We start from the raw sequence: 11,026 nt of genomic DNA, 5'->3' as shown, positions 1-11,026 counted from the left end.
TCAAGCTCCGCCTCCCGGGTTTATGCCGTTCTCCTGCCTCAGCCTCCCGAGTAGCTGGGACTACAGGCGCCCACCGCCTCGCCTGGCTAGTTTTTCGAATTTTTTAGTAGAGACAGGGTTTCACTGTGTTAGCCAGGATGGTCTCGATCTCCTGACCTCGTGATCCGCCCATCTCGGCCTCCCAAAGTGCTGGGTCAAATATCATTTTTACATCACCTTTTCATAAAAACACTTTTTCATCAATGTTAGGACATAGAGAAGGATGTGAAAATATTAGAACATTTTTGAAGCTTAAACTTGAATCAGGGCACTTTACAGATTTCCCTTTCATGTATCTCACCGTGGGAGGAAAAGATTCATTACTATGTGTGGATTCTCTCCCCAACCCCTCTTCCTTTTGTTAGCTCGTTTTATATGTTAAAAAAAAAAAAAGTTGTTTGAGAAAGGTTATTCATGGCATCATTTAGCTTTTTTTTTTTTTACGTTTAGTAGGATGATCACATTTTCAGCACGTGCCTTACAGATTGCAGGGCCTGTGTATTCCGTGGAGCCACAACTGCCCTGACTCTATCACAGTCCATTTAACATATGTATTAATTAATAAACTCTTAGTGTATATATATTACATGCCAGGCAACTTGCTAGGCATGGGATCCAATAATGAAAAGGAAGTCCTCAACGATCTCACATTAGTGAGAAAATTGTATAAGAAGATTATGAATATTGACATATGTTGTTCACCACTACCCTCAACAGGACATATTATTTGTTCCTTGTTGGTTTGGTAGAGCTTGGGTGCAGATAGCCTGATTTGCTGCACATCACGAAGTGTCCCTCTCTTCCTTGACTTTTCTTAAAGGTACAAATTATGTTCATGTGCATGGGTTCTAGCCGACCCTTTTTCCCGGTAAGTACTATCAGGGGAAGCTTATGTCTGTTTTTATGCATAATTGTCAGAGGCATCAGATCAGGTTGGATAGATATTGAAAGAAGTCAGTGCTGTGCTATCTCCAAATAACATGTAGGCTATATTTGTACTTCTGTTGACAACTTTATTCATACTGCAAATATTGGCAACAAATATTCCACTGAAACCTTAAAAGGCTTCAGTTCATCTGTATGCATGGATCAGTGCTTCTCCCTGCTTCCTGTACGTCTCCAAGGACATGAATCACATGCCGTGATTTTTGTCGATGGAAGAGAACAATGCAAAATCTGTTTTCCTCTGGTTGCAATTTACAAGTGTTACCACTTGCCTGAATACTTTATGCAAAGATGGGATTGGACACAAAAGCCTATTATGTGTCAGGACAGGGTGAGGCAGAGTCCTACTCTATAAACCAATGAGATGAATTAAGTCAGCAAGAACTAGGGTGTGGAAATTATTTGAGACATGGATGCAGTCAAGGCATAGAAGGGTAGACTCTCCTGATGATTCTCTGGGCATCTGGTCCTGCAACAGAACATGATCTCTGAACAGAATAGTTACAAAAGAGACTGCATCAGGGAGGTCTTGTGGGGAATAGTGGCTTGTCCTAGTAGGTGGGCAGAACATAGTTCCCAGGAATCTAGGAGCAGGTGGGTGTTGAGAAAACCTGTTGCTAAGTAAGAGAACAGTGCCTTAGCCACCATATAGGGTTTAGCAGCAAAACTCCACTGCCTGTAAGACAGACAGGAATCACAGCCCCAGACAGTCCCAGCCTTAGAGCAACTGAGGTGCGAAGTAAGTGATCAAAGCGAAAGCTCAGGAATAGGGATCTGCTAATGGAATTCAGGTACGAAGTAGAAATTGCATTTCAGGAATAATGCATACATCTTGTTACCAAATATAGGCCAGAATGTACGACCTGAATTAGCAGAGGACACTTGATACTGAATCACAGCTTGGGCTGTAGCTCTGTAACTCTCTCCCGCCTCAGATCGGAGTTTTCAGAGATCAGAGACAGTTTAGAGAGCAAGGGAAAAGAAATACATTTAAGCACCTGTGACTTTGTGAAGAGAGTGGGTATGGTGGGACAGACCTAAGAATGAAATAGGATGAAGCACCTGTAATCCATTTCAGAGTTTCTTCCATTTTCTACTCCTCATCTCATTGATTTCATCGTTTAAGTCAAACCCATTGCCAAGTCATCTAATGTCAGATTTGCTGTGTGTGGAGAATTCTTCCATTGAGTTAACTAACACATTTTTTCTGAAAGGCAATGGCAATGTGAAAAAGTTTTATGCTTTCATTACTGTCAAGTTTTTTCTCAGACGTCACCAATGACAACCTGCTTGCTTAAACATTTACTTCTTCCACTTCTTTGTGACACTGAATGTAGCTGATCGAGGACCCCCGTCTTGAAAGTTTGTCCCCTGTGGTTTCCATGGCATGATAATTTTCTTCTGACTTGGTGACGCTTCTGCCCAATGTGCTTTGTTTCCTTCTTGTTTGCTTCTCTTTATTGCCCACTCCCCAAGTGTAAGTGATCTAAAAATGGACTTTGGAGCCTTCCTTTCCTTTTGCTCTTTTCTCCTCATTATTTGCATGTGCCCTTTTGCTTTCCCACTGATTTAAGCATGGTTCGCTACCCGGAAAGGATTTACTACACCAGCCACTTTCTGGGCTTTCTACCTCCTCTGTCCAGTCTCCCCTGCCTTTTTCCAGGTTGATTTTCCTGCAACACAGGTCTGACCTCACCCCTCCCCTGCCCAGAAATTGTATGGCCTCCCACTGTGAACAGAATTAAGTACCAGCACCTCACTTGGATCCCAAACCATTTACATCATGGTCCCAGGATAATGTCCCATTAGGCCCCTGTATCTAGTCTGCATGCCAGCCATGTGGGCCCACTTACTGTTATTCAAGGATATTCTATACTTCCCCTCCTCTGAGACTTCATTTGTATTCTTCTTTGCACTATAACTGCGTCAACCCTATGTCCTGGTTTGCCTGGGTCAGTCCTGGTTTATTTCTTTTGTCTTGGTATCATTATTATTAAGCCTCCCATTTCACACTCAAAGGTATAGTAGTTTGAATGATAAATTATATGATCACCCTACCTGTAAAGCTCTTCCGCTTGTTGCTTCTCTGAGTCTTATTCCTCAGTCCCCACTCTGTTTAACTTTGCTTGTGTTCAACATAACCCTGTCCTTTCAAGCCATGTGCCATATGAAAACATCAACTTTCGTAAGACTTTCTTCCTCTCTCCTTATCCTACTGTCTCCTTATCCTACTGTCCCTAACTCTTCCTACTGTCAATCCCTACATTTACCAACATGGTATTGCAGTTGTTTGTATTTATAGATAGTTATTTGTATATTTTAAATTTTATCTTCTATGGTACTTCACAGGTTCAGGGTCTTTGTAACGATTACATTGCTTTCATCTGCACATAACAGGAAACTGTGGCTAGATATTTAAACAATTAGGAAAATTTTTTTCTGTCATGTAACAAGCAGTGTCAAATTAGGATGGCTCAGAAATGACTAATTCAATATCTGAACAACAGGTCAAAGATCCAGGTGTCTCTTCTCTGTCCACTCTGCTACAGTATGTGTCTGTTCTACTCTTGGCTGACTCCTCTCATAATTGCACAATGACCACCCTTTTCCTAAACATCACATCCAAATATAAGGATGTCTAGCATTAAAAAAAAGTATTCTGTGAGCCCCTTTAAAAGAAATGAACCCCTATTTCAGAAGCATCTGTCCTACCAGAAGTCTCCTCATGCTTCATTGGGCAGAATCTCATGCCATGCCCAGGCCTACACTAGTCCCAGATCAGGGCCATCAGGACCTGACAAATCATTCATCCCTTGAGGCAAAGTATGGCCCTGACTCCCCTGAAGATCATAGCCATTCAAGCAGGTTGGTAACTGAACAAAACTAAGGCTACTTGAGAAGGAAAGATAATTAACATTGATTAGGCCAACAGCATTGCTACTTATAAGTTTAAGTTCAAATAATAATTATTAAATAGGGCTTTAGTTTGACTTCAGAATGTAAAGAATTTTGATTTACCTCAATATTCTAATGGTATCATAAATTATAAAAATTGATGATAAATAGGCCTTAAACAGTATCAGTACTGCACATACCAGGTTCACTTTAATACTATTTTCCTTAAGTTCATATGGGGAGATTATAATTCAGATTTTGAAAGAAAACTTGATTGAGATTTTAATAGCCATCTAAAACTGCTGGCCGGCAAACTGTGCTCAGAATTGCTCATTAAGTAGAATTGTTTTCTGTTGCTTTTTGAGGCAATGTCTAAGTATTTGTTCATAGGATTTCAAATATATATTGCAAATTCACCTTTTGGTATTGGATTACAGAATTCTCAAATATCTGCCAGTTGTGAAATGTGACAAATAATTGGTCAAAAAATTGTGATTTTGAAATGTCTTATAGTACCAAGGGGAGCTAAGGAAGAGAGGCTGCTAAATGGGGATCCTTGTCTCTCACATCCCTTAAGAATTCTTTCTTCCCATTGAGGGTTAGTTCAGGCCCAACCCCACTCATGATCCTCCATGGTTAAGTCAGAGGTGGCAGGTGGAGAATGTAGCACAGAAGTTAGTATTGTATTCTGCAAATGGGGGCTCATTCAAGCCTCTGAAGTGTTGTCACCAGTCAGAAACACAGATGGTCCTATTGGGGAGACCGTGGGGGGGCCTTGTCTGCTCTGGGTCAACATGAGAACTCTTAACATGAAAATATTCATCAGAATGAAGGGGTCAGAAAGACTAATTCTGTTTTTGAATGAAATGGAAAGAACAGAACAGAGAGAATCTGCTTGTAAAAATTTCTCTGGGCATTGCTGTTCAGAGTTATAGACCTTGGTGCCAGGGGGCTTGCAGCTGGCATTTTATGTTCTCAGCAACACTCATGCCAACTGCTGGGATGCGATGACTCTCAATATTTTAGCAGCCCACAATAGGACTCAGTAGAAAAGCAGAATCTAAGATTGTGCATGATTTGGACATTTGGACAAATATTCTGAAGGATGAAGGGGCTAGATGAGACAGATTGCCTCACAAGTATAAAAGTCAAGGATTCCTATCTCAGAGTTTAAAAAAAAAATGGAAACGCTAATCTGAATCTTGAAGGGAGGGGAAATCGGATAAAAATTGAGTAAGTTATATGTGAAAGAGATAGTGTAGTCATACTTTTTTTTCCTTAACATTTAGAATCAATAGGAAGACCTACACACAACTTCTATGGGCTTCTGCTATGCTATGCAACATCTACAAATAAATACATAATCATTATTGCTTTGAGAAGTGATATGAATGTATAACTCTTCTCCAAAGTTTATTTTTCACAAATGAGCTTCCTGTTAATATTATCTGAAATCATGTTATTTTCTTCACCTCTCACCAAACTGCCCCATCACCAATATTTCAAAAGACATTTTGGAGTAGCAGGCTGCTTCTAAAAATACGATGTATTAGTCTGGGAAAGCACTGCAGAAATGAACATTCCAGGCCTCATCACACTGCCCACCAATACAGACTTTGTTCTCTACTCCTCATTTGAATAAATGTCACTGTTTATTAGAGCGTCTTATTGGTTTATCAAGCATTTTTATGCCTTATGCAGAAACGCTTATTGGAAGAAATTATAAGTGCAGAAGTTCAGATAAAAAGTTTTAACTTTTCTTCCTAAAATAAAACAAAATCATAAAATATTATAATGTCAGGTTTGACATTGAGTGATAAAGTAGGTTAATATGTATCTCATAAAGTGCTTTGACTCCATTCCTACAAGAATCTCTTATGATGAATATAATATTAAAATTGAAGTCAGACTGTGAGGTCTGTCATTTAATAGCTGTGAGACCCTGGGAAAATTACTTAACCTCTTTGTGCCTCAGTTTCCTTACCTGTAAAATGAGGTGATAATATCGACCTCATAAGGTAGTTATGAGGACCCAGTCAAATTAATGTATGTAAGATGTTTATAACAGTACTTGGTCTAGGGTAAATGCTATTTGTCGCTTTTTAAAATGACAAGGAAAAGGATTATATTTATGAATTTGTATAATAAATACATTTATACTTATATATTTTAAACTGAAATTAAAGACATTTAGAATAATAATCTGTTTTCTAAATATATTTCCCATTGTGTATTGGAAACCCTTAAATTGGTTTGCATAATAAATTTAGCCCGTTCCAAGCTGTTAGGGTTTCACATTTAAATTATAATCGCACCTTTTCCTGGTACACGTGAACAGTAAGCTGCAAAGCTGCATTTATCCCAAGCACAAATGAGACCAGACTGCAAAATGAGTTTATGTTCCAAGACTCATTCATTTATTTTTGGGTTTCAATCATGCTTTTCTTTGTGTATTCTCATCAAACATTTTTAATGGCTTGGTAAAATATAAGGATTTCCTATGTAATCAACATTTACTCTTCCTGTGAAAAGCGATTTAAAAATAAAGTCCTTCAAATGTCTAGTCTTTTTTTCAGCAAAAAATAAGTGGCCTTAAAAGACATTTGTTCTGGCAGTCTGTTTAAAGATGGGAGAGATGAAAGCCAAGAAAACCAGCAGAAGATGGCCTCAAGGGAATGATCTGTATGATGAATTTGAAATTGCAAGAAATACTGTTTCTGCTTTCCTAGGCAGAGCTGTCACCTCAAAAGCCTATTTTCATGAAAAGGAGAGTGTAACTCAGAGTATCACGGTTTAGTCAATTGAATATATATTCTCTGAATGCAGCAGTAGGGCACTTACAGGTGACCACTAATAATGCAGTCCCATTGTACAACAGAAACATGTATTTTGGAACTGAGGACATCTCAACCACATAGCAACATAGATTTTTCTGAACTAGCTAAAAAAGAAAAAAAGAGAAAAGAGAAGAAAGAAAGAAAGAAAGAAAGAAAGAAAGAAAGAAAGAAAGAAAGAAAGAAAGAAAGAAAGAAAAGAAAGAAAAGAAAGAAAAGAAAGAAAAGAAAGAAAGGAAGGAAGGAAGGAAGGGGGGGGGAAAGAAGGAAAGAAGGAAAGAGAGAAAAGAAAAGAAAAGAAAAAAGAAAGAGAGGAAGAGAGAAAGAAAGAGAAAAAAGAAAAAGAAAAAGAGGTAGGATTTACTGTCTGCTACCAGACATTGGCAGAGAGCTACCCCACTGATTCAGGTCCGTGATAATTCTCCCCAGATACAGTTGTCAGAGACACTCCAAGGAAATCCAGTGAGGAAAAGTATAGGTCTTCCATACTATAAGAAAAAGAATGTTATTCTTCTAAGCCATAGATCCAAAAGATCAGGTGAATCCTTATATCCTCCCCTAGCCACTTCTGCCACACATAAATCTGAAAACTGTACTTAAATGTCTTTTTAGTTTCCTACCTGGGTTGACTTTTAGAATCATATTTTTTCTACCCCATGTGTGAAGTAATATTTGTTCTCGTTTGTTTTAAAGTTCCCATTCTTCTTTTTCTAATAACCAGGGAAGTGGTGAATGAGTTTGTTACTTTCTAAAGACAGCGTTTCTCAGCCTTACTTTTGCCTTCTGAAGACCTCTAACTCTTTTCTCTATCATATCGTAGCTACACTACACTATCTTTCCTCAATCTAAGCTTCTGTCCTCTAGAAAGGAAGACGACTTTTGCTTTTGCCTATTCCCTATAGTGTTTCTGGGCCCCGAGTTCTACCAGATATTTAAGATTGTCCCCAGAATATATATTTCTAAGCTCAAATAAGTTTGGAAAACACTGGACAGTAAAGTTAACAATTTTCTTTAACAGATTGTCATGCTTTTGATTCATACAAGAAAAGTAGTTGGGAGGAAAGTGTACTCATAAATTCAGAGTGTCATACGAGAAAGCTTAAGCTGCTAGACTTCTCTTCCTAACATAAAGCAAAATAATAAGATATTATAATGTCAAGTTGAACTCCAAAACTAGACTGCATGGGATTGGGTCTGGCTTTGTACCTTATTAGCTGAATGACCTTACATAAGTCATATAATCTTTCTGTGCCATTGTGTCCTTTTCTATATGCTGAACACAATAAAATAATGCCAGCATGCGGCTGCTGGAAATTATGAATCTTTTTACGTTATTTTTAAATTTATTTTTTTCACTTTTATGGGTACATAGTAGGTTTATATATTTATGGCGTACATGAAATATTTTGATACAGGCATATAATGCCTAGTAATATAATTTATGAATCTTGATGAACAAGTAAGGTTTTAGCTGATGTTTTTTCACCAGAATTTTTTTTTTGCTAGAAAATATCACTTAACGTCCTGCTACATAAATATTATTTGAGAAACATTGACATAGGGAACAGTTAAATTTTGCTTGTGCTTCAAAGGTTTATTTCTAAAATGTCCATCATCTCAAAGTCCTAGACAGTATTTACATTTTATCATGTTGCTTTTTTATTGTTGATAAGAGGGGAAAATAATTCTAATGGGTATTTTAGAAAAACTGGAAAGCTTACTAATAACCTACATACTGATTTTTTATTAATTATAAGCTTGCTCTTTTGAGGAATGATAGGTACATTCTAACAGTACTGGCCAATGGTAGATCTGTGAACATGGAGACATTGACTTTATATATTAAAATTAAAAGCAAACTGTAAGTATATAACATGAGTTTATATTACAGTACTCTTATCATTCATTTTTCTTAGAGCTTATGTTTGCTACATTTATGTGAGTGGTTGGGCAAAGCATAAACATCATGTAAAGTTTAATCAGCAGCATTTGCTTTAGCTAGGGAAGTGTTTGTTAATGGTTTCACCAGCTTCTTGTCATTTAAAAAGGATGCTCGTAGCTTGTGAATCTTGGTGTTCTTGTTCAGCAGACTGAATCTCGTTTTTCTCTATCTTCCCACCGATCCTGCATCTACATGTGCAGTGAAAGATTAGTGTCAGGACTTTTACTTTATCCCAAATTATCAAACAACTCTATTACCCTATTCTGGGCATCCCAGACTCCTTTACTCCCTTAAAACAAACACTAATCCATCACAGATACGACTTGGACAGAGCCCTCAGGGCTACCTAATAATGACTAAAATTTACATAGTGCTTACTCTGTGCCAGCCCCTTTACTATGAATGTTATAACAATAACCTCACAACAGCCCTGTGATGGCATTATTTCTATTGTTTCCATTTTGTATATGATAACATTGAGGTGAAGGGAAGTTATATGACTTAATTAAGGTCATTCAGTTAATTAGAGGTAAAGCCAACACTCACCCCCATGCATCACCCCCATGCATTCTGGCTCTTGAGTTCAGACTCACTGTACTGCCTTGGAGAGACAAACATTTGTCATTTTTCAGTGCTTGAGACAGAGATTCTAGGCAGTGCATTTCCATCCTATACTCTCAAGTTCTCAGGCCCTGGAGGGTTAATATTGATTACACCACTTACATGAGGCTGAGAAAGATTAGATACGTTTCTGCCAGATTGTTTCAAAAAGGAGCACTGAGTTTCTTTTTGTGCAAGTTTTGGTGAGTTGCACACTCAGTTCTCAATCATCACTTACCCCTAATCTCATCCCTTCTTCATTTCTCTACTAGTATTTTTACCCGTGTCTGCACTGGCATATGCATAAATAAGTGCAAGCGAAGTTATGAGTTTCTTTGATGTCCTCCCCATTTTAAACATGGTGGGCCATGCAGAGCCATGCAGTAGATTCACAGACAGGATGGGAGTGGCCTTCCTGGGTGCTGAGCATTGATTGAGTGAGCCATCCTTCTCAGGATGGTTCGTCTCTTCACATCTCACTTAAAATATCCAGAAAGTGAGAGTGTTGGATTTGTTTTTACTTTAGGATTTATTTAACCTCTCTTTCTATAATCCCACCCTTTTATTGCAATACCTAGAATAGCTCTTTGCACAGTGTGAGTACATAATAATTATTTGTTTGAATCAGTATCTAAAAATCCCTTTTAACATATCCTTGACAAATTCACAACGTAATATAAAGGAGTTTTAGACCCCTTGAAATATCTTACAGAGCTTAGAGGGCTTGTTGAAACACACATGGCCAGACCCCACCCCCAGAATTCTTGAGTCAGTAGGGGTGGGGCCGGAGAATGTGCATTTCTGTCAAGCTCCCAGATTGCCGATACTGTTGGTTCAGAGACCACATTTGAGAGCTACTGTCTGTAGAGCTCTCAAAATAGACACATATCTTTCCCAATTGAAAAGTGAGTTAAATTAGCTCATCCCCCCCAGTGGTTGAGTTGGTAGCTTCATGTTTCTTATCCTCTGGTATCTGCATTTTACAGGGGTCTCCTAAAGACTGCAAATCTTAACTCAACGGATCGAATCACAACTCAAAGGATCAAATCCAATTCTTGACCTCATATCCTTCCATCTAAGCAGCCTTTGTCCCTCCACTTCCCTTAAACTGTCCTCTTCCCAGAGTATTAGGGCTTCCTGGTTGCCACATCCCCACAATTATAACCATGGCTAGTAACATATATAGGTTACTTTATTCTTTATTTTCTTCTTCTGTAACTGGATTTCAATAATAGCACCTACCTCATCAGATTGCTTTGAAGATTAAATTAGCCAATATTTGGAAAGCACTTAGAACAGTGCCTAAAACCTAGGCCCTATGTACATCAACAGTGTAAATGAGCTTTTATTATATGTTAAATGTTTCCCAAATTTTCCTCTCAGGACATCACCTTCATGACTTACATCATAGCTGCATACCAACTCAGCTAGCATTCATTTTTTCTTAAAATCAGTTCACTTTACTAACAAGTTATTATAAAAGAATACCTTCTATTATTACTACAAATGGAAAACCAGTATCACTTGATAAGCAGAAGGGAACTGTGAAATGAATACAAAAAGTCTACATTGTTTTAAAAATTCTAGCCAGGCCTTGTTTTCTGCAAAAGACCCTGAGACTGAGACTTGCTCTGTCTCTTTTTAAAAACAGGGAAATTAGCAAGTTCCAGCTTCTGAACAAATAAAACCCCACATTTCACTGGACTCCCACATTCAGAGTTTAAAGTTTAGGTGTGTCCCATAGCTGTACTTCTGTGGATTAATTTTGCTT

The sequence above is a fragment of the Mandrillus leucophaeus genome, unplaced genomic scaffold (assembly GCF_000951045.1).
Source record: "Mandrillus leucophaeus isolate KB7577 unplaced genomic scaffold, Mleu.le_1.0 Scaffold940, whole genome shotgun sequence".
Lineage (NCBI taxonomy): Eukaryota > Metazoa > Chordata > Mammalia > Primates > Cercopithecidae > Mandrillus > Mandrillus leucophaeus.
The sequence above is the reverse complement of the archived record's forward strand: the minus strand, read 5'-3'. Positions refer to the sequence as shown.